Raw genomic sequence first — 24,933 nt, forward strand, 5'->3', positions numbered from 1 at the left:
AGGCACTGATTCCAAATGGCTCAGCCCAGAGTCGTTTCTACCTACTGCTGATTCCAATATGCCCTGCGTAATACCAATCTTGAGTTCAACTCCTGGCCATGTGGGCTGGTTACCAGCATGCTGATTTTGAACAGTGCTTTAGAATTACAAATTCTTTTTGACCTATGCTTAATCTCTGCCTTTAATTTTTTTGGGTTTTTTTTTGATGCGGGGGGGCATGAGCAGTAGAGAGAGAATCTTAAGCAGGCTGCACACCCACATGGAACATAACGTGAGGGTTCATCCCATGACCTTGGAATCATGACCTGAGCCGAAATCAAGAGTCAGATGCTCAACCAACTGAGCCGCCCAGGGGCTTCAACCCAAGCCTTTAAGAGAAAGGCAGCAAAATCACCGAGGTGTGTGCGGAGGGGTGGGGGTCAAACTAAAACATTGAAGAAGAAGAGGAGGGAGGAGATGTATTCACAAAACAGGTTTTCTAAAAAAATAGATTTATTTTTGAGTGAGAGAGGACACAAGTGGGGGAAGGACAGAACAAGAGGGAGACAGAGGATCCAAATCCGACTCTGAGCTGTCAGCACAGAGCCTGATTTGGGGCTCAAACTCACGAATCATGAGATCATGACCTGAGCCAAAGTCTGATGCTTAGCTGACTGAGCCACCCAGGTGCCTTCACAAAACAGTTTTTAAATAATTTCTCTTCACAGTTTTCTTGTAGTGTTTAGCATTTTCATTGTTGCCTGTGTTCTCTGAGGGATTCCAACTGAGGGATTCTTCTGGCACTATAAATTTTGGTAAAAGTAAATTTGTTCTTTTTGTTCTTTTGTGAATGAAATTTTTGAGTTATATTGTTTAAATGCACCACCTTTTTTTTTTTTTTTTGGACAGGCACTGAGGATTCAAAAACAAGTAAGTTGTGCAGGGTCCCTGCCTTCAAGGAGCTCATATTCTAGAGGAAAGACAGGAAATTAGATGTGATATTTTAACTTCTGGGTAAGAGGGTGCAACAAGAATAAGTAAGTGAGCCAGCTGGAGAGGAGAGGTCCGGGAGAGTGTCCTGCTGGAAAGGATGCTGGAGCTGACACATGAGGCGTGACCAGGAGTTAGCCCAACGAGCAAACGGGAGTGGGGCCATAGGGGAGCATACAGAGAGAAAAGTCTCGCGCCGGTGACGTAAGATCTAAATTCAGGGCCCAATATTAGTGCTGCCTTGGCACCTGGTGAAACTGAGGAAGCCTCAAACACCCCAAGAGCAAGTTCCCCTCCCTGCTCTGCTCCTGAGGAGAGGGTCCCCTAGCCAAAGAGCCCTCCCTGCCCAGGGGGGCAGGTGCAGTTCCCCCGTGAGCCCACGGACTTGTTCAAGCAAGCCAACCACTTCCTTCCACTGACCCGGCGGTCGGCCCATCCTCTTCATACCACAGAGCTAACGTCCACAGGAAACAGCTTGCTCTCTCTGTTTCCAGGGCAGCCCCCCTGTGGCGCGGAGGGATCTCCTTCCCGGGCTGTGAGTATATGTGACCAATAAACTGCCCTCCATCTCTCATCTGTCTGGTGCCATGTGCGTGTACTTGGCCATCCTCATAACCTGGGACGGGAATCCCTCCTCACCAGCAAGAAGAACAGGAGGTAATTAAAACAACACCCTCAAGGGATGTGTGTGAAGGGTGGTGAATCAGCATTGCTGGAGGAGTCTTAAGGCCAGAGCAAAGGGGCGGCCTGCTTGGGAAGTGAGCAGAGACCAGGAAAATTCTAGTTCTGGTAACTTTATTATTTTTTTTTTAATGTTTATTTATTTTTGAGACAGAGAGAGACAGAGCATGAATGGGGGAGGGGCAGAGAGAGAGAGGGCGACACAGAATCGGAAGCAGGCTCCAGGCTCCGAGCCATCAGCCCAGAGCCCGACGCGGGACTCCAACTCACGGACTGCGAGATCGTGACCTGAGCTTAAGTCGGACGCTCAACCGACTGAGCCACCCAGGCGCCCCTAGTTCTGGTAACTTTAACTGGGCAGGGTGGACCTCAGTGGCAGGAGCCCCTGCAGGGCGCCTAGCAGGGATGAGAGCTGGCCATGTCTGAGTTTTAAATCCATGACTCTGGCCAATGTGCGGGCCGGGATCCGAGAGGATGAGACCAGAGGTAGCAAGTCTCATTAGGGAGCTACCGCAATGTCTGGGGAAGAGACGGTGAGGACCTCCTAGGACCCGGAGTGTGGGGTGGAGAGCCTTGGGAGGTGTTTGTAATGTAGAGAATGTAATCCTTTTGGCCCTACTTAATCAAAAGGCTGCAAATGTGCTCTGAACACATTGGTGAATGAAAGCATTTTAATTGAGCTCTTGCCGGGTCGCCCAGCAGGCCCGCAGGGTAAGGTTGTGCAGGGTGAGTGTCTCCCCAGGGCTGCCAGCCTGAAGATGAGCGGGTGCTGTGGGGCTCACCTTGCACTCCACTCACCACGCGTAATAGGAGGAGGTGACAAGAAGGGCTGAGACAAAGATATGCCCCCTCCCCCACCCCCAGTTCATGACTTGGATTTGTGAACCCAGCAGGTGCCTGTGAATGCATGCTAATTCAGGCTGGGCATCTCTCTCCATTTTCCTTTGTGACATAAGCGTTGGACTTCCAGGAAAAAAAAAAAACACACAAAACTTTCATTTCTTCCCTTTAGTAACTCTCCACATGCTGACTCAAGTGATTTAGTCAATGGGCCCAAATTTAAGATTTTCTTTCATCAAGGCCCTTAAGGGAGTGTTACCAGGGTCCTCTGGACTGTGACCGCAAGAGAAAATCTAGAAAGATGAAAAAGTCAGTGAATGAAATACTAAAGAGCTTTATGCCGGTGGTTCTTCACCTTGACTGCACACTAGAAACATCTGGGGAGCTTCTTCAAATACTTAAAGCCAGCTGCACACCCAGAGGTAGTGATATAGTATCAGAGCTTTCACCTTTTCATTCCCACAGGGGCTGACCGATTGGGTGCCTGCAGGGTTTTTGGCTCAGGCGCTGGTGAGAGAGGAAATGCACATTGTGAGGCCAGCAAGCAACATGTTACATTAAAAGATTTTTTTTTTGTTTATTTATGTATTTTGAGGGAGGGGAGGGGAAGAGAGCAGGAATCCCAAGCAGGCTCTGCATGCACTGCCAGCAAGGAGCCTGACACAGAGCTCAGTCCCACTAACCACAAGATCATGACCGGAGCTGAAATCAAGAGTTGGATGCTGGGGGCTCCTGGGTGACTCGGTTAAGCATCCGACTTCGGCTCAGGTCATGATCTCAAGGTCTGTGAGTTTGAGCTCTGTGTTGGGCTCTGTGCTGACAGCTCAGAGCCCGGAGCCTGCTTGGGATTCTGTGTCTCCCTCTCTGCTCTCTCCCGCTCATGCTCTCTCAAAAGTGAGTAAACGTTAAAAAATTTAAAAAAAAAGAGTTGGATGCTCAACCGACTGAGCCACCCAGGCGCCCCTTAAAGGGCTTTTAAAATCACCAGCTTCCAGTACCCCATGTTATTCACATATTATACTATATCAGTGTTCAAAAGTCTTGCACATGTTCTCAGACCAAGCATTTAAGATTCAAGTACAGGAAAGCTTCACGTTGACAAAAATATTCAAGAAGACTCCATCGTATTGACTCAAACGTAAGCACATTATCGAGCACTTTGGAGGACTGCTTGTTATCCAGCATGTTGGACAGGTTTGGAAAAGCCACCAAATAATTAGACAAATACATTAGATGCCACGCCTGCAAGCTTTGGCCATCAGGTTGGCATCTTAAATTATAATGACAGTTTTTATTTGTCTTCTCCCTGCCCCAAAGAGCACCATAAATCAAGGTTTACAAGGACTTAGAGGATTTTTTTTTTCCCTAATAAATCCCCAGGAAGGTGTGGTGGAGTCCGGAGAAACCTGCTTTTCATGCGCTCCTGGGCTCAGCTGCCGATTCATCCTGTGGCTTTTAGCAATTTCTTCTCAGTTTTCCCATCAATGTAATGAGTGAAAGGCACCACACCCCAGTGGACGACACCCACAGCAAGGTGAGACCACCAAGTACTTTCAAACACACTGCTGTTTCCTCTTTTCTTTGTTACCTTCTTTTGGATTGTTCTAGGTATTGTAATACATGTTTTTAACTTATAGTCCGCTTCAAGTTAATACTGACTTAATTCCGGTAAAATATAGAAAAATTTCCCCAGTATAGATCTATTCCCTTCCCCTCCTTATATTATTGTCTTAACTATTTATTACATCTCTATGTGTTATATAACCACTCGTACTCACACAACCTTTATATTTATTATTCATACAATATTTATTTTAGCATCTTGAGTCAGTGTGGTCTATATGTAGTAATTGATGAGCCACTAATATTACATTATTTTTAACTAAGAGTCTATAATTTACATCGGGGTTTATGTTTTGTGTTGTATAGTATAGAACTATAGGTTTTGGATAAACGCATACGGTCATGTATCCACTATTAAAATTTCAAAGAGAATAATTTCACAGCCCTAAAAATCTCCTATGCTCTACCTACTCATCCTGACTCTCCAACCCCAAACCTCTGGCGGCCACTGGTCTTCTTGTCTCTGTACTTTTTTTCCAAATGTCATATGGGAAGAATCATACAAGCAGGCCTTTCAGACTGGCTTCTTCCACATAGCAATATGCATTTAAGGCTCCTCCATAGCTCTTAGTGGCTTGATAGCTCATTTCTGTTAATAACTGAATACTAGGCTGTTGAATGGGGCTATCACAGAATATATATTCAGTCACCTACTGAAGATCATCTTGATTGCTTCCAATTTGGGGTGCGTATGAATAAAGCTGGTGTAAACATTCATGGGCAGGTTTTTGTGTGGACAGACATAAGTTTTCAACTTATTTTCTTAAAAGCCTGGGAGTGTGATGGCTGGATTGCATGATACGAGCGTGTTTAGTTTTGTAAGAAGCAGTCAGACTGCTGTCCAAAGCCACTGTGCCATTTTGCATTTCCACCAGCAATGACGAGAGTTCCTGTTGCTCCACATCCTTGCCAGCATTTGGTGTTGGCAGTGTTTTTGATTTTAGCTGTTCTATCAGGTTTGTAGTGGTTTCTCATTGTTGTTGTAATTTACAATTCCCTTGTGATGTGTGGTGCTGAGCATTTTTTTCATATGCTTGTCATCTGTATGTCTTCTTTGATGAGATATCTATGTAGATCTTTCACCCATTTTAAAAAGTAGGTTCTTCATTTCTTATTGTTGACTTTTAAGAGTTCTTTGTATATTTTGAATAACAGCCTTTTATCAGATAGGTGTTTTGCAGAGATTATCTTCCACTCCATGACCTGTCTTTTCTTTTAATATAGTCCATCTTGTCTATTTCTTCTTTCATAAATGGTGCTTTTGGTGTTGTATCTAAAAATCATTTCCAAACACTTAGCATAATGCCCTCAAGGTCCACCTATGTTGTCACAAATAGCAGGATTTCCTGCTTTTTTATCGCTGAATAATATTCCATTGTGTATATATCCCACATTTTCTTTCTCCACTCATCTGTTGTGGACATTTAGGGTGTTTCCATATCTTGGCTATTGTGAATAATGCTGCAATGAACATGGGTGTGTAGGTATCTCTGCAAGACCCTGTTTTCATTGCCTCTGGATACATACCCAGAAGTGAGGTTGCTGAATCATATGACAGTTCCATTTTTAACTTTTTGAGGAACTGCCATACCATTTTCCGTAGTGGCTGGGCCAATTTACATTAGCAACAGTATACTACTCTTGTTGCACAATCCAGTGTTGAACTATCTTTGCATCCCAGGGATAAATCCCATTTGATCATGGTGTATTATCCTTTTAATGTGCTGTTGAATTTGGTTTGTTAATATTTTGTTGAGAATTTTTATATCTATATTCATCAGGGCTATTGGTTTGTAGTTTTCTTTTCTGGTAGTGACCTTATCTGGCTTTCATATCAGGGTAATGCTGGTCTCATAAAATGAACATGAAAGTATTCCCTCCCTCCTCTTTAAATTGTTGGAAGTTTGAGAAGCACTGGCATTAATTCTTCTTTAGATATTTGGTAAAATTCACCTGTAGTCTTGGGATCTTTCTTTCTTTGAAGGTTTGATTACTGATTCAATCTCCTTAGTCGTTATCGGTCTGTTTCAATTTTCTATTTCTTCATGACTCAGTCTTGGTAGGCTGTATGCTTCTAAGAATACATCCATGTCTTCTAGGTTCTCCAATTTGTTAGTGTATAATTAGTTCATCGTAGTATCTTATGACCCTTTGTATTTCTGTGGTGTCTGTTTAATGTTTCTTCTTTCATTTATATCTTTTAATTCATTGAGTACTCTTTCTTTTTTTCTTGGTAAATCTAGCTGACATTTTGTCCCTTTTGTTTTTATTTTCAAAAAAACAATTCTAAATTTCACTGACCTTTCCTAATCTTTATCTATTCTCTATTTTGTTTATTTCTGCTCTGATCTTTATCTCTTTTCTTCTGCGAACTTTGCCTTAGCTTGTTCTTTTTCTAGTTCTTTGAGATGGAAAGTTAGGTTGTTTATTTGAGATCTTTCCTTTTTCCCAGTGTAGGCATTTATCACTATAAAATTCCCTTTCAGAACTCTTTCCTGCATCCCATATGTTCGGTATATTGTATTTCCATTTTCATTTGTTTCAACATGTGTTTTGATTTCTTCTTTCACCCATTGGTTGTTCAGGAGTTGTTGTTTAATCTCCACATGTTTGTGAATCTTTCAGATTGATTTCTAGTTTCATGCCATGTGGTCAGAAAAGATACCTGGTATGATTTCAATCCTTTAAAATTTGCTGAGACTTGGGGGCACCTGGGTGGCTCACTTGGTTGAGCATCCAACTTCAGCTCAGCTCATGATCTCACAGTTGGTGAGTTTGAACCCCACATCAGGCTTGCTGCTGTCAGCACAGAGCCTGCTTTGGATCCTCTGTCTGTGCCCCCCTCTCTGCCCCTCCCCCACTCATTCTCTCTCTCCCTCTCTCTCTCTCTCTCTCTCTCAAAAATAAATAAACATTTATAAAAGTAAATAAAATAAAATAATATAAAATTTGCTGAGACTTTCTTTGTGATGTAACGTATGATCCATCCTGTAGAATGTTCCATGTCCACTTGAGAAGACTATGTATTCTGTTGCTATTGGAAGGAATGTTCTCTATATGTCTGTTAGGTCCATTTGGCCTAAAGTACAGTTCAAGTTAAGTGTTTCCTTATGGATTTTTAAGTCTGGGTGACCTACCCTTTGTTGAAAGTGGGGATGTTGAAGTCCTCTGCTATGATTGTATTGTTGTCTATTTCCCCCTTCAAATCTGTCAGTATTTGCTTAATATATTTAGGTGCTCTGGTGTTGGGTGCATATATATTTACAATCATTATATCCTCCTGACAAACGACCCCTTTTTAATTATATAATGACCTTCTCTGTGTCTTGTGATAGTTTTTGATCTAAAATCTGTTTGTCTGATAGAAGTGTAGCTACCCTTGTTCTCTTCTAATTTCCATTTGGTGTGGGGTATCTTTTTCCATTCCTTCACTTTAGTCTCTGTGTGTCCTTGAGGCTGAGGTGAATCATATGTAGGCAGCATATAATGGAGTCTTATTTTTTTAATCCGGATATTCAGCCACTCTCTGCCTTTTGTTTAGAGAGTTTAATTTACATTTAAAGTAATTATTGATAGGTAAAGACTTACCAATGCCATTGTATTAATCGTTTTCTGGCTGGGTTTGTAGTTCTTTTGTTTCTTTATCTCTTACTGTCTTCCTTTGTGACTTGATGTTGATTTTCTGTAGTGGTATACCCTGATTCCCTTCTCTTTATCTTGTGTGAACATACTGTAGTTTTTTTGTTCTGTGGTTACCCTGAGGCTTCCATAAAACATCTTATAGATATCACAGTCTATTTTAAGTTGATAACAACTTAACTTTGATGACATACAAAATCTCTATGCTTTTATTCCCTGCCCACATTTCATGTTTTTGATATCACAATTTACATCTTTTTGCATTGTGTATACATTAACAAATTATTGTGGCTATGGCTATATTTAATACTTCTGTCTCTTAACCTTTGTACCAGAGTTAAGTGATCAACACACTACCATAGTACAGTATTGGAGTATTCTGCATCTGACTATATACCTACCATTACCAGTGTATTGTATATTTTCACGTTTTCATGTTACTAATTAGTGGCAAGGAGAACTCTTTCAACATTCTTATTTATTTATTTTTGGAACAGAGTGAGTATTAACAGAGGAGAGGCAGAGAGAGAGAGGAAGAGAGAGAATCCCAAGCAGACTCCGTGCTATCAATGCAGAGCCCGATGTGGGGATCGATCCCACAAACTGTGAGATCATGACCTGAGCCAAAATCAAGAGTCAGACGCTTAACTGACTGAGCCACCAGGTGCCCCAAGGAGAACTCTTGCAAACCAGGGAGCTCCTCTTGGCACTGGGTGGTGCCAAGCTAAGGAATGGGCTGTCGATGACAAAATAGAGCTGTTCTTCCTGTTCTTTTTGTGCATTTATTCTCAGGTTTTTTGTTCCATTGTGTTGCGGAGGCATCTTAAGTGGACTCCTGAGAGCCCCCAGAGCTGTTTTCATTCACAGATACTTGTCTAACTGTTGACCTTTTCCAGAGGACAGAGGCTGGGGTCTCTTACTCCACCAATTTTGGCTACCTATGCACATACTTTTTTTTTTTTTTTTTTTAGGGATTTTACTTTTAAGTCATCTCTCCACCCACTGTGGGGCTCAAGCTCACAATCCCGAGATCAAGAGTAACATACTCCACCAACTGAGCCAGCCAGGTGCCCCCTATGCGCATATTTTTTTTTTAGTTTTTATTTTGTTATTTATTTATTTATTTTTTTATCTCAGAGAGACAGAGAAAGCATGAGTAAGGGAGAGGGACAGAGGGAAAGAGAGAGAGAGAGAGAGAGAGAGAGAGAGAGAATCTTAAACAGGCTCCATGTTTAGCATGTAGCCAGGCACGGGGCTTGATCCCACAACCCTGGGATCATGACCTGAGCTGAAATCAAGAGCCAGTCACTCAACCAACTGAGCCACCCAGGCGCCCCACACATACTTTTAAAGAAAAAATATACCTACTGATTTTTTCACTTCTTAAATTACAAATACAGGGAGTTAATTTTAGATAAAATTATTCATTCAACAGATATTTATGTCCTTCTTATACATTACTACGTACAGGTAGGACAGAGAAAACAGAAGACTGGTGTGTGACTACCAAAGAGCCTAAATCCTCACACAGGTGGGGTCCTTAACCTTTTGTGAATTAGGGTGAATGATCTCATTGTGCCATGTTAGTATTTTTAGTGTTTATTTTATGGTGCCTATTAAAGGCTTAATTAAAAACATTAAAGTAATTATATTACTTATCCCTTAGTTTCTCTTTCTGTATAATCACTGTTGGGGCAGAATATCTTCCTCGGGGCATGATAAAAGATAAGTGAAAGATAGATAATAGTGCAAGATATGAAATACCCAAATAATTAGGTTTCAAGCTTCAAATTTAAGATTTCATTCTCATCTTGGCATTTACCTGGAGAAGCAACAAGATGCAATTGAAAGAGTGTTTTTTAGAGACATGCATTTCCATCCATCTTTAGTCCCAGAGACTGGTACCCTCAGCAGCTTCCCTGACCCATTCATGTAATGGATTCTATGGCTGCTCTGGGTTTCCTAATCTACTGTGTATGGAGTCTGTTTCCTGCGGATGGCCGGAAGGAATTCGTATGTGTCTGGGGCTTACTGATGGGAGTTTTCGCTCTGAGGGGTAAACCTTTGTCTCACTACAGGAAGAGTCTTGGCTTTCCCTGGACAGTCCATCAAATTTTGTGACAGAAGAGTTCTCTTGTTCTGTTTATTCCCTTTGCCCACCTCTCAGTTTCCTCATCAGTGAAATGAGGTTAACAACCCTTTTCTGTCAGGATGATTATGAGGAGTAAGGCAGTTCCTGGCACTGAGCAGGTGATCGAGAAGTAAATCAATAAGGGGCACCTCGGGGCCTCAGTCGGCTGAGCATCTAACTCTTGATTTTAGCTCAAGTCATGATCTCACGGTTTGTGAGTTTGAGCCCCACATCAGGCTCCATGCTGACAGTGCAGAGCCTGCTTGGGATTCTCTCTCTCCCTCTCTCTCTGTCCCTCCCCTGCTCTCTCTGTCTCTCAAAATACATAAACTTAAAAGACTCTTTTAAAAAAGAAGTAAATCAATAAGGGATGAGTTCAAGCTTACCCCCATATCATTCCATTAGGGACACACGGTACACCAGGGTTGGTTTGAGATACTTGCTGAGGCTCACAGGCCCACAACCCACCGTCAGTGAAGCCTCCATGTTCTCTCGGCAGGAGTCTTCCCAAAAGGCCAGCCCACACAGTAAGGCTTCTGGCCCTGCTGCCAGAGGGGGTTTCTGCAGAGAATGACCAATACAGCTGGCCTGCTACCATTGCACACCTAAGGTAGACTGGAGGTACAGAGCAGGTGGTGACGCTCCAATAAACACTTGGGGAGGAACTGGAAAGTTGAAGGGATGGTCCCTACAGGTCCCTCTTTTTCACAGTTGTCTCGAGGTCCCTGTGGAAAAGATGAAGCTGGGTTTAGCCAGCTCTGCCTTCTGATTTACCTGTAAGACCGGGAGCTGCCACTTGGCTTACAAGCATTCAGATAGCCGAAGTGCCTACCATGTAAGTTTGGGGTTATAAAGGAAGGACACGGCGAGTCTCTGATATACCCTCTTCCCGTCCGATATTTACAGAGGCAGGAGCTGGAAGGTTAGGGTGGTAGTTTTAAAATGGGTCCCCAAATTCTTTGAAATGCCTCCCCTTGAAAGGTGGATCTAGTCCCCCTCCCCCACCCCCAGAGCTTCTGGGCTTCTGATGAATAGCCTTTTGAGGACAGGCTTTGGGCTGGCTCTCTTCTTACTTGCTCTTGGAACCCAGCCACCATATTGTAAAGAAGGTTGGGCCACATGCAGAAGGGATGTGTGGCTGCTTCACCAGCCACCTCAGTTAAGCCCTCAGCCCACAGCCAGCATCAAACACCAAACATGTGAGTGAAGGAACTTTCAGATGATTCCAGCCCCAAATCTTTGAGTCTGATACACTATCCCCTTTGTGCCCTGTCTGAATTCCTGTCCTCTAGGAACAGTAAGAAATGATTACTATTGCTGTAAGCCGCCACGGTTTTGTGTCATTGGTTATGCAGAAATAGATAACAGGTATAGCCAGTTTGTTGTGACAAGTCAGAGCATCTTCCACAATCAGACCTTCTCACTAACACTTAGACACTGGCTGCGGATGACTGTTAGCCATTTATTTTCCAAAGGCCATTGAAGGGTCTAGACAAGAAAAGCATTTTTCAGTCTGATGAGAGGTAAAACAGTGATTCTCAGCAGGGCACCAGTCCCAGAGAGCATATTGGAAATATCTGGGGAAGGGTGGCTGGGGGTGAAGCAATGCTCAAGGCAGTCCTGAAAAAGAAAGAATTAGCTAATATCCCACACAGCTTTCAATTGTTCTTTGCTCAATGGCTCCTGTTGGATCCGGCCAACGTGAGGCCCTGAGAAGAGAATGGAAAGTAGAAGGAGAGAGGTCAGGGTACTTACCATTCTGGTTTCCTCCCCACCCAGCACCCAGTGGCCCATTTCATGTGGCTACGTTCCTCTGCCCAAAGCTACAACACTGGTGTAGCCAGCTCCATGACTCACTGAGTTCCATCCATTGCTGCTTCCCTTTGAACCTGCAGGAACTTTCCGTAGCCCCTAGGGAGTCTCAGCCCTCCCTGATGCTTTCCCATAAGCCTGCCTGTACCTTCATGAAACATCCTTCACTTCCTCCTTCGCGCATGCTATTTCCTGTTGGGATGCTCATTGATACTTTTATGTCCGCCATGTCCCTCTTCAGAGGTGTATTGGTCCTAACATGTTATCCCTGCTTACGTTAAGATTAGTGTCCCATTTCTCTTTTCAAATGCAAATAAGTCTGGTCCATCTTATCTGAACACTAGTTTTCATTCTATCCTCTACCCTTAAATGCTGTCTTTTATTTTTCTGTACTTCTCATATGGAATGTATTTGGAATTTCTCACTTACTTTTAAGTCCAAACTCATTAATTACAAGTAGGTATAACTTTGACTTCTACATACAGGTACAGGCATTTGTTCTTTTATTATGTTTTCTAGTGTAGTCATGATAGAACAACTGCATATTGAAATACATGTTATGTAGTATTTCTTTATAAATTACTTTTCTTCTACTTTTATTATGGTTTGGAATATATACATATATATTTACATATATATAGTCTGGAATATATACATGCACATGATATATATGATGTATATATGATGTGTATGTGTGTGTATGTATGTATACATGTATTTAATTATATGCATTTATTATCTGTGAATTTCATTTCCAGACAGTGAAGGGAATTTACCCAATTATACTAGGAAGGTTGTTAGGTCTCATGGTGTTGAGGACCTGCAAATAAGAGTTCCACGGCGTTGGAAAAAGGTTGAAAACAGTGTCCTCTGTGACAATGACATTGACTACCCCGCAGACCCCCTGCGCAACATGTAAGATTTTGTGGCCTTCCAAAGAATGGCTATCCATCAATCCATGAAAAAGCCTCCCGTGTGCAGGAAGCTTCCATTTGACTGCCTTCCCTCTCAAATCTTCCAGAAGTCCAGTGCGCATTCTGAACCCCACTCAACCAACTGGAAGCTTCAGAATTGCTTAAGTTGTTGGGGCGCCTGGGTGGCGTAGTCGGTTAAGCGTCCGACTTCAGCCAGGTCACGATCTCGCCATCTGTGAATTCGAGCCCCGCGACAGGCTCTGGGCTGATGGCTCAGAGCCTGGAGCCTGTTTCCGATTCTGTGTCTCCCTCTCTCTGCCCCTCCCCCATTCATGCTCTGTCTCTCTCTGTCCCCAAAATAAATAAACGTTGAAAAAAAAATTTTTTTAAAAAAAGAATTGCTTAAGTTGTTGATCAAAGTCACAGTCCCCTAGGGGGGAAATTGAATTTACCACTCCCGTCCTCCACTTCCCAAGACGATGGGAATATGCACCAACTAGACAGAGCAGCACAGACAAGGTCATGAGGACCTTCTGAAGTAGATCACTGAATCCAGGAGTGATCGCCTGGGGCCATGCCAGTGCCTTGTGGAGAAGACCAGTTGTTATAAATAGTTGTGCGGAAAGCACATGATTATAACACATCATGCTACATATTGACTGGTAGTCTTAATTCTCTTACCCTTCTATGTTCCCCTGAAATACCCCCTTCCTTTAGAAGGCTGCTGGTTATAATGAAACCAGATGCAAGACACAATGGAGCAGAACTCACTAAAATCAGTTAGACTCTCTACTGCTGTAATCCTCATGGCTTCGTAACATCATCTTCTTCCAAGGAGCTGAGAGTCATTTGCAGACATGACCTTATTTGTCTATATGACAAACCTATCCACAGGTGGAGTATTATCATCCCCATTATGCCTCATGCAGTTGGGGCATCAGATTTCTCAAGATCACCTGGAAAACTGGCCATAAAGATGAAACTGGAAACAGTCTTGTAATTTTCACTTTCATTCTGGACCTGTTAGAGCTTGTGGCCACTGGCTGCAAGGCATGTGAGACATCTGGGAAAATGCATATGCATGTTGCCATCCAAATGTGAAAACAGCAATATCAAAGCCTAGGTGTTTGAAATGCTCTCCAAAAGAGGAAACAAAAAAGGTTCTAACATATTGCTGAAAGAAACTGTAGAATATCTCTGGCTAACACTCCTGCCAAAAGCACTTGGGTCTTCTTAGTGTCACATCATGAAAATAATAGGAAAAAAAATAAAGAAAATAAATACGAATAAAAAATAAAGAGATAAAATCAAAAGATAAAATCAAGAGACATTCCTTTTAACCAAACAGTGCAGGTAACGGAGAGATAGATTCCTTTTGGAGCCCTTGGCTACTAGAGGCGTTACAATACTCACGCATGAGAGAGAATCCAAGAAAAGGAGAGAAATAATTTGCCTTTTTAAGACATCCAATTTTCATCTCCAATTCACTGCAGTCTTCTTCCTGTTTTGGCGTATCTTTCAGTGACAACCAAGAATCTGAAGCAACTCAGGGTATTATTCTCAACGCATATTCCCTCAACACACATGCTGTACTTATGACCCTGTGTGGTTGACATAAATGTCAACTCTGGAACTGAAAATATCTTAGCTTATTGTTAATCTGAAGCTTATTTCCTAAATCAGAAAACTTAACTAAAACTATGGTAGAATATAGTATAAAAATAAAATTTGAAAACATCTCTCTAACGCTTTGAGTTTAGAATTTGGTTTCCACCTGGCCTGGTAACACAAAACTTTCCCAGCATGGCCGTCAAGACTTTAGAGCATCTCGTGAAGTAGGATGAGGCACTAGACCTGGGTGACCTTGTGCACACCACAGTTCCTGTGCCTGGATACTTACTTCATCATAAAGGAATAGGGCCAAAGCAGAAGACAGCTCCCACCTGCTTATACATGAATTTGCTTGATTATACTGCATGCTTTTTTAGCCACACTTGGAGCTAGCTTGTGTCCCCCTTTGTGATGTGTACCCCAGCATCACCATTTCATCAACCGATTATCTGATTGAACTTTGTATGCCAACAGAATGTTACAGACCTTTCTACATCACTACACTGATGTGAATATTTCTTTACTTCATCAACTCCCCAGTGAGACTGAATGTCTTTTTATTTTAATATTTAAAAAAAATTTTTTTAACATTTATTCACTATTGAGAGACAGAGAGAGAAAGAGTGTGAGCAGGGGAGGGCAGAGAGAGGAGGAGACACAGAATCTGAAGCAGGCTCCAGGCTCTGAGCTGTTAGCACAGCTTGAACTCACAAACCACGAGATCATGACCTGAGCCAAAGTCGGACACTTAACTGAGTCACCCAGGCGCCCCTATTTTATTTTAATATTAACTTTTTTTAACATTTATTTATTTTTGAGAGAGAGAGAAAGCATAAGTGGGAGAGGGTGAGAGAGAGAGAGGGGACAGAGGATCTGAAGTGGATTCTGCGCTGACAGCGGAGAATCTGATGCATGGCTCAAACTCATGAACCGTGAGATCATGACCTGAGCCAAAGTCGGACGCTTAACCAACTGAGCCACCCAGGCTGTCCCCCTTTTTTTTAAAAGTTAATTCAGTGACTTCTTTTAAGTTTATTCATTTATTTTGAGAAAGAGAGAGAACTAGCAGGAGAGGGGGCAGAGAGAGAGAGAAAGAGAGAACCCCAAGCAGGCTCCACACCGTCAGCATGGGGCCCAACATGGGGCTCAAACTTACTAAGGGTGAGATCATGACCTGAGCCTAAATCAAGAGTCTAACACTTAACCAACTGAGCCACCCAGGTGCCCCGAGATTGAGTGTCTTGAGTGCAGGAACAGGATTCTTCCTTTGAATCCTAGCAGCCCAGCTGAGCAGGGCCCAGTAAGTACTCAATACACAGCTGTTAGTTGTCTATATGTTAGAGCATTTATCAAACCAACATAAATAGATAAGTAATATATCAAATTAATATAAATAAAATTATATTATATGGATATATTTGTGGAGGATGCATTTTTTAAAAATTAATTTACTTCAATAATAATCTGACATTTTTGTTTCTAAAAGAAAAAAGGGGGGGGCACCTGGGTGGCTCAGTCGGTTGAGCGTCCGACTTTGGCTCAGGTCATGATCTCACAGTCTGTGGGTTCGAGCCCCGCGTCAGGCTCTGTGCTGACAGCTCAGAGCCTGGAGCCTGTTTCCAATCCTGTGTCTCCCTCTCTCTCTGCCCCTCCCCCAGTCTCACTTTGTCTCACTCTGTCTCTCAAAAATAAATAAATATTTAAAAAAAAATTTTTTTTAAAGTTTCCAAAAAAACTGTTTCCAGGCAAAAGGAAAGTGAATGTGGCATTTCATCAACGAAATTTAAGCACGATAATGAGTCCCAATCATATTTTATTTTCAGTCAAATCTTGAACTCCAAGGAATTCAAAATGTATCATATAAACAAGACTGATTTAGCTTTTGTAACATATTTGAACAATGAACTGGAAGAAGAGACAAAAATAACATTCAATATCTGCCCCCTTGCTGGAGTCCATAAACCAATTCCAGAACTCTGAAATTTCAATTCACTGAAATAGTGATTTTTTTCCTTAGTGTCTGTATTTCTAAAGACGATCAGTTTATAGTTAACAGCACAGATTCTCTTATTTCATTTTGTAAAGCCCTAGGCCAACTGGACCCCAGAATGTCAAGTGGCACAAAACAGGAAAACATCCTGGGGAAAGTTCTGATTCTTAGCACTCCGGGTTTTCTAGTTGTCTGGACAACGAGGGGTCTGGCAGGCAACAGCAGTGCCCTTCCTTCTATCTCTGCAGCTCATCGGACGTTGCTCAACAGTCCCCTGAGTCACCTGCCTATCTCATTGTTCTTATCTTTCCACGTCAGGGTTCCAGCCAACTCCTGAGGACTTGTTGAGTGTCAGCTCCGAGGGCGTTAGGTATAAAATGAGACCTGGCACCTCTCCTGGGGGAGCTCGTTCCTGATGAGAGAAAAAGCCAGGAGAAACATGCCGCACGGCCCCGTGATAAGAAGCATCGAGGCAGAGGCTTGTCACACATGCCAGGAAAGCCACATGAAGTGGGGAGTGGGTGGGGAGGCTTCAGAGAAGAGGCGACACTTGAGTGGGACCTTGAAGAATGGATAAGAGTTTGCTGGGGGAGAAAGGTGATATTCAACCCATGGGGTACTGGAAGGTGAGGGGCTTGAAGCACGACATTTGGAGGAGATTCTAAGTAGTTTGAAGTGGCAGAGAGGAACCATGAGATGAGTGGGGGGAGCAGAGAAGAGGGCAGCAAATAGCAGCTAAAACTAGGGGCGAGTGGGGTAGGCTGGAACAGAGTTCAGTTTTTATCCTGAAGGCAGCAGGAGCGTCTGGAGGTTTATGAGTAGTCTGGGTAAATGGACAGAGCTCTATTTGGACAACAGGAGGGCAGAAAATTGAAAGGAGGGGAGGGGCCTCCCGAATGCTGGAGCCCTGGCTCCGAAGCTGCTGCATTCCTCCCGGGAGGCAGCACCACAGAGAGAACCTGACAGACTGAAGAATCTAGAACAGGCAGTGGGTGCTAGGTGATGGATTTGCTGTTGGGGTGAAGGGAAATGGAGATGTGGAGAAAGACTCTAAGAAGATGGTTAATTACTGGAGAAGCTGAGAGGAGAGCAATGAACATGGTGGAGACTGAGGACAGAGGAGACAGACGGCTGGGAAGGAGGGCCCTGGGGTGAGTCGGAGACATGCTAAGCTAGGTGCCTCATGGCCACACAGAGACGTGTACCTGGCACCGGAGACTAGGTCTGGAGCTCCAGAACACTGTGTGTATATATATATATATATATATATATATATATATATATATGTTTGTTTATTTATTTTGAGAGAGAGAGAGAATGAGAATCCTAAGCAGACTCCACACTGTCAGCATGGGGCCCGATGAGGGGCTCAAACCCACAAACCATGAGATCATGACCTGAGCCAAAATCAGGAGTCTGGTGCCAACTGAGCCACTATATATTTGTTTACTTTAGAGAGAGAAAGAGAGAGAGAGCATGTATACAAGCAGGAGAGGGGCAGAGGGAGAAAGAGAATCTTAAGCAGACTCAGCGTTCAGTGTAGAGCCCGACATTGGACCCGATCCTACAACCCTGGGATCATGATGAGCCAAAATCAAGAGTCAGATGCTCAACCGAGCCACCCAGGCACCTCAGAGTTTGGTTTTGATTCGAGAGATTGCAGGGCTCTCATAATCCTGAAACGATGGAGCAGTACTCATTCAAAAGATGGGATGAGAGCATGAAAGCTAATGTGGCAGCTGAAAACGATGGCCTGATGCTAGACCAGACAGGGATGTCTCCCAGGTTTTAAAATTTTGTTTAGTTTTGTTTTGTTGAGGGTGTGTGTGTGTGCCAATTTATTTGCTTGCTTGTTTGTTGTGGTCATCTAGATGTGAGCTGATGGTCTTCTCCCAAGAATGTACTTAATTGCTAGGATCTGGCATAGACTTATTAACCACTGGCATAAAAATTTATGTTTGCCTGCAGGTGAGAAGAGCTAGTGATGAGAGGAAGGGGTAGAAAGAAGGCAATTACAAAATAAGGTTATGAAATAAGTTGCTCTCCTGCTTCTTTCTTCACAGGACTTGATGAGACCCATCAGGAGAGCTGTTTGATATCACTGCACAGGGTGGGCACTGAACAAAACTAGGGAGTGCAATTCACATCTCAGACCTTATAGAAATGGACATTGAACATGAAAAATTTCAAGAAGATGGAAGTAATGTGCCTTAAGGAAGGGGAGATCTTTTTCTAATTTGCCCAAAGATACTGTCTTGGCTTAGTAGAAACTCTTTTTTCCAGTTGAGGATGTTTCACTGGTGACAAATGTAAGAGCAGTCCCATATACCCATTTCACCCAGATTATTTGAAGGCTGAGGAAACACGATCCACTCATTCTCTAGTTGCCGGAATCATACTGCAGGTATCAGCCTGAAATCCAGTCTTCAGCCAGAACAAACACAATTCAAGATTTAATCAGGTCTAAAACCTTGTTACAGTCGAGTGCAATGTTCTGTTACCAAGAGAAGGTCTAGGATCTCCACCTCCTGCTTACATGTTGTGAAAGTCGAGAAGGAAGCCACGGGATATCTTGACTTAAGTTCTTCGCTAGGATTCATGTATCGATACCTTAAGTGGAAGATGTTTTCTTACACAAACACGTGTCTTAGTCCATTCCTGCTGCTGTAACAAAAATACCACAGGCTGGGTGGCTTAAACAACGAACATTTATTTCTCACCGTTCTGGATGCTAGAAATTCAAGATCAAGTCACCGGCACATTCCATGGCTGGTGAGAGCCCACTTCCTGGCTCATAGACAACAGTCTTCTCCATATGTCCTTGCATGGTGGAAAGGGTGAGGGAATGGTCCAGGATCTCTTTTATAAGGGCACTAATCCCTTTTATGAAAGCTCTGCCTGTATCACCTAATCACCTCCCAAAGGCCCCACCTCCAAACTCCAAACACTGGAGATTAGGTTTCAACATACAGATTTTGAGGGGACATAAACATTCAATCTATAGCAGCACATCATCAAGAATACCATAAATGTGAGCATTATAAGAGTTGTTGTAATGTAAGCCAATTTGACAATTAATTATGTAAATAAATAAATAAATGTTTTAATTATAACTAAAAAAAAAGAATACCATAAATAATACTTCAATGTTGTTAAAATTAATTCCAAAGAAAGAAACACAACTTCCATCTATTATACCCTCCCTTGTTTATTTATTAACAAAAAAAAACACAAACAAACAATTCATTGCCTGGCATTGCCCCCAGAAATTGTAAGCTCATGAGAAGGTAGACATTGTCTTGTGTATGCCAAATCCTTAGTGCCTAGAACAGTGCCAGACACATAGTAGGTGCTCAGTAAATCTTTTTTTTTTTTTTTTCGGACTGAGCAAATTGAAACTAAGGTTTGAAAATCCAGTCAGGATGAGAAGAAATCAGGCCAAATTGAAACCATAATGATAATTATTTTGATGGCTATGGTGAATATTTATTGAGTGATGACGATCTGCCAAGCCACTGCTCTACTGGCTCAAATATATGCACCCACGGAATCCTCACATGACTCACTAAAGGTAGAATAAGAAACTTCCCCAAAGTCAGCCAGTTGGTGAGTGGCAGAGCTGATATTCAAACTGGGGCAGCCTAATTCCAGAACCTGTGTTGTTCACCATGAGAGATGCCTTAGTTGCCAGGGTTAGTTTGAACGCTAATATCCTTCCACCTGCGGTACTACCCTTGAGACTGATAAATACAAACTGAGCCGGCTTTCTGTCTAACTCTCTTTCCAAAATGTTGTATCTCTGCATTTAACTCATCTTACGGTAATTTTCTCAATTACCCCATTTTGCTGGTAGTAAAACTCCTGCATAGATAAGCAGACTTTCTACCCCATGAGCAGTTTCTTTTGAATACTATATGATGTTTTTAAGGGTTACCCGTGGTTATCTCAAATATGGCTCCACATATGCATTCTGACACTGAGACCCTATCTCAGCCCATCACCTTCAAATGCTCACATAGCATAGGCTTTAATGGGAGCAAGGGCTTTGTTTCCTTAATGCTATAAACAAACAGTGGTTGGCACATAGTAGACTATCAATAAATATGAATGAATGAACAAATGAATGAATGAATGAATTCATGTTTTGAGAACCTGGGACATTATGTCCACTCCCCACCCACCCTCCAAAAAGAATAGCCCTATTACTTATCTTTGTTTAATTCTAAAGCAGTAAATTACCATAGAACTATAAGAATATGGGTCCTTATTTTAATCTTCTTCAATAATATTCATACTTAGGATACAATGAAATGTTTCAGTCTCACAAATATTTAGAAAGATACAAAAACCAACAGAGTCCTCTGAGGCTTTAGCTACCCGTGTTGTTCAGGGAGGAAGCTGGCCACTGGACAACTGAACCCTGAATTTCAAGAACTTGTCACGCTCCCACTCTCTCCCTGAATCCCCAGGAATGCCTGGAGGGAAGGGAATGGATCGCTGTGCTTAGGGCGCCCCCTGCTGTTCAGCGGTGCCGCTGGGAGAATGGGGCGGGGCTTTCGGAGGATGAGGCGTTGGGGTTAAAGGTCCGAGAACCACCTGTTTCATTTCTGAAAAGGACCTCAGAGGTGACTAATTCAAACCCACGTATTACAGATGGGGGAACTGAGGCCCAAAGAGGTCAAATGTCTCATCCACGGGGACATAGCTGGTTAAGTCTTTTAAAGGGGGAAGAAGCTGGATTCCCTGACCTGTGCCTCCCAAACGAGGGAAATTGAACTTGGAACTCATCTCCTTAAAAATTTAGATCGTCGTAAAAATGGCTTGCTGAAATCCAGCCAACCAAAATGTGACATTAATGCAGAACTCACATTCAGAGGAGCTGCAGGAAATGGGCTATTACAGAGCATAGAATTCGTTTAATACAGAACCCAGGATGGAGCCGTGGGGGGAATTACAGGGTAATGGATAGAATGTAAACTATGTCAATTTTGACAGAATAAAAATAGCTCACAAAAATTGAATTTATATATACATACGCTGATTTCCACATTTCTCACAGAACATCAATAGGTACTGCCTAAAACTGAAATATGTGGTTTAAAAAAATACTCTAGTCACTTTATGACTTTCATGATTTTCTTTTCCTTATCTTCAGAAGAGTCACTTAGAGGAGAAGGGTCATATTATAATAAATGTTGAGCTGATGTTCAGAATTTATTTAGATTATTTTAATTTCTGCTTTTTTCTCTAAATTCAAGTAAATCTAATTTACTATGTTTAATTTAAATAAATGATTTAAACAGCATAACTAATATAATCCCAGTTTTGTAAAACAATAGCCAAGTGGTTAACAGTCTGAATTCTCGACTCAGATTGCTAATGGGACCTGCAAAGATTACTCACTGCTCTGTGTCTGAGTTCATCTGTAAAATGAGATTAATAGTCCCTACTTTATGGCATACAGGTAATCCACGTAAAGCTCTTAGCACAGGGTTCAAATGTCAGCTATAACTATCTCTCCTTCCATCTCTGTTATTCATAAAGATGTTATTCATGTCTGTAATGGTATTCACCAAATGTTAATGATAGTTGTTTCTGGATGATGGCATTTGGGCTGATTTCTTTATTTTTCATGCAGTTCTGTATTGCTTGGTGTTTGGGTGTTTTTTCATCTTTTATAATGAATTACACAAAGCTGTCCCTTAAAAAATAATTTATATGTAATATATGTTATATAAATATATAATAAATATACATATATGTTTTAAAAATTAAGAATGATTAATTATAAATTCAGTGCCCATTTCTTATGATTTATACCTTCCACTTGCTATAATGTGAACTGTTGACATTTCAATACATGATTTTAAAAATAAAATCATCCATCATTTTTGTATCTCAAGGGCTCCCCGTGAATGGCTCTCCTTAAGCACTAATGAGTCCCCTGCCTCTTTTTAGCCTAGGCATTTCCTTCATTATTTTTTCTCCATAGGCCTCATATTTTGAAGGCTTTTTAATCTACCAAATGACACACACATTTAGAAGAAAAATGCGTTTTCTGGCTTCTAAAAGCATAGACACAACTGCCATGTATGAAATGCTATGCTACTGACTGATATTATCAAATGAAATTAGATGTGTAAAACACTTAAAACAGTGGCTGAGACAGAGTAAACATTCTGGAAATGTTAGCTATTATGATTATGTGATGCCAGCCAAAAACTAAGGGGGCTGAAAGCTATTTTTGTCAGTCTGTGCTGCCTCGTGGAAAGTTAATGTATCATTTCTCTTTTTTTAATTAATTTTTTTAATGTTTATTTCTTTAAGAGAGAGAGACAGATCATGAGCGGGGGAGGGGTAGAGAGAGAGGAAGACACAGAATCTGAAGCAGGCTCCAGGCTCTGAGCTGTCAGCACAGAGCCCAACGTGGGGCTCAAACTCATGAACCGTGAGATCATGACCTGAGCCGAAGTCGGACGCTTAACCAACTGAGCCACGCAGGTACTCCTAATGTATCATTTCTACTTGACATTTTGAAATATTAAAAATAATAAGTGTTCAAAGGTGACTCTGAGAATACCTGGAGACCTAGGAGCAACAGGCTGGGGCTGACTGCCATCAGCCATTGACTCTCCTACTTTGGGGGAGAGAGGGGTGCTCTGCTCTCACACGGGATTATGATGCTCCTTGACTGAGACTGTTGATGTATGTATGTACCTTGGTGTGAAGGCCCATCCAACCCTCCAACCTTTCTTACCACTCAACTAAAACAAATGTTTCCTATGAACTAATTTTTAAAGATGTGTATCTGGAGTCTACTCAATGTACAACTGTTTGCTAAGACCCCAGGCTTCTCAATAATAAATTTTAAAAAAGGACTCATTCCATTTATGTGATCTAGGACAGCAATCACTAATCTAGCAATTGCCTCTGAGACCATGGGGATGAAAATTGACTAGGAAGGGACAGTGGGAAGTGATGGAGTGATGGGAACATTCTACCTCTGGAGAAGGGCTTGGGTTCCATGGGCATCTGTGTTTGTCAAAATTTGTCAAAACACACCTAAGGTTTGTGCGTTTCATTGTAAGTAAATTTCACTTAAAGAAAAGGACTGTAAACAAATACTGAACTCTAGTTAATGATATGCATGCAGGCTTTTTTAGAGGTAAGGTACCTGATATTTGGAACTCTGTAATGCATTAAAACATTAGAGCGACCGGGACGTTTGGGTGGCTCAGTCCGTTGAACGTCTGTCTCTTGATTTCAGCTCAGCTCATGATCTCGCAGTTCATGAGATTGAGCCCTGAGTCAGGCTCTGCACTGACAGCATGGTGTTTCCTTGGGATTCTCCCTCAATCTCTCTCTCTCTCTCTCCCCGCCCCTCTCCCCCACCTGAGCTCTCTCTTTCTCTTAAAAAAAAATTGAGGGACTGATGGATGACAGAGAGGTGTGTGACAAAAGTACACAATAAAATGCTAACTGCAGTGGGCATCTGGAAATTCATCGCACAATTGTCCCAACTTTTATGTTGGAAAAATCTTCACAGTAAAATGTTAGGAGGGAAAGAGTTAAGGTAGGCTGAATCATTTATTATCTTTAAATATGTTACTCCAGCATATTTAATTCTCAAGATTCTATTTTAAAAGGGCATGTATTACCATTCCAGCCAAAGAGGTCTGCATAGCCGAAACCTAATGCCGTGGTGGTACTTTTCTTTACTCGCATGGCTGGATGGGAACTGCTTGCAATACATCCTTCTTCCTCTTAGTCTGTGCTGCTGGAGGGCAGGGAATGCCACATCATTTAATGAACCCCATGAATGGTGTGTGGTGGGCACTTCACTAATGCATGGTAAGAGCGGGATTTTGGAGCCAGAAGGTTCAGATTTGGGTTCTGCAGTTACATGCTGCCACCAGCTCTGAGATTCTGTGTCCCCATCTTTAAAAAGGGAGTAATCCCTGTTTGGCTGTTCCGAGGCTTCAGTGAGATGATGTAGTAAAGCACAGTATCTGGACCCTGCGAATAGCTTTCAAAAGTACCTGAGACCTGAGATTGAGCCACACCTGCATCATCGAGCCCTCAAGGAACTACTGGGGACCACAGTCCCAATGGGCTGGGTGGTGGTGGTGGTGACTGTTCATTCTCATCAAGACTGAGGTATCTTGTCATTCAACTGCTCCTTCTGTAGCTTGCCTTATCCACACCCTCCCTGTCATTTACGACAGGCCTCCTGGGGACCAACAGCTCAGAGGGTGGGCGCCGACCAAGAGCATCTCAGTGTGGAGCTCAGATCCCTGAGTCAGGATCTACATCTTATAAGAACCCCCAGCATATTCATCTTTGAGAAGCTCCAGTCGACATTAGATGGGATTTCTGACAACTCGCAGTTGCCCATCGACTATAAACCTCATTTGTCTTTAGCAGAGGTCCACGGCCCTTTACTCTCTTTATCTTACTTCTTATGGCTCCTAATCTCTTCATTCCTCAGAAACTGCTCTTCACTGTTGCTGTTATTGTCATTGTTTATAAAAATCTGATCATGATGCTCGGGCTTGTTTAACTCTGAATATGATAAAAAATTAAATGAAGGGACAATTGGCTTTTCTGCAAATATTAAATATATGGGTACAGGGGAGCATTATTTAAATTAAAAATTACATTGATATGGGGCCCCAGGATGGCTCAGTCGGTTAAGTGCCCAACTCTTGGTTTTGGCTCAGGTC

General features: G+C 42.2%; 1 protein-coding gene and 1 long non-coding RNA gene across 2 annotated transcripts in view; both read left to right on the forward strand.

Moving 5' to 3' along the window:
• Positions 1-1,513: 1,513 nt before the first annotated feature.
• LOC125162744 (uncharacterized) lies at positions 1,514-12,737 on the forward strand. Its single transcript, XR_007151156.1, has 3 exons — positions 1,514-1,626; positions 3,871-4,024; positions 12,454-12,737. It is a non-coding gene; the product is annotated as an uncharacterized LOC125162744 (long non-coding RNA).
• Positions 12,738-17,276: 4,539 nt separating this feature from the next.
• Positions 17,277-24,933, forward strand: part of ZNF133 (zinc finger protein 133) — a 40,317-nt gene continuing 32,660 nt past the window's right edge. Inside the window, exon 1 of the mRNA XM_047854112.1 lies at positions 17,277-17,361. The gene's annotated coding sequence lies outside the window, so the exon portion shown is untranslated. The remainder of the gene's footprint in view (positions 17,362-24,933) is intronic.

This window comes from Prionailurus viverrinus, chromosome A3, assembly GCF_022837055.1.
Source record: "Prionailurus viverrinus isolate Anna chromosome A3, UM_Priviv_1.0, whole genome shotgun sequence".
Classification (NCBI taxonomy): Eukaryota; Metazoa; Chordata; class Mammalia; order Carnivora; family Felidae; genus Prionailurus; species Prionailurus viverrinus.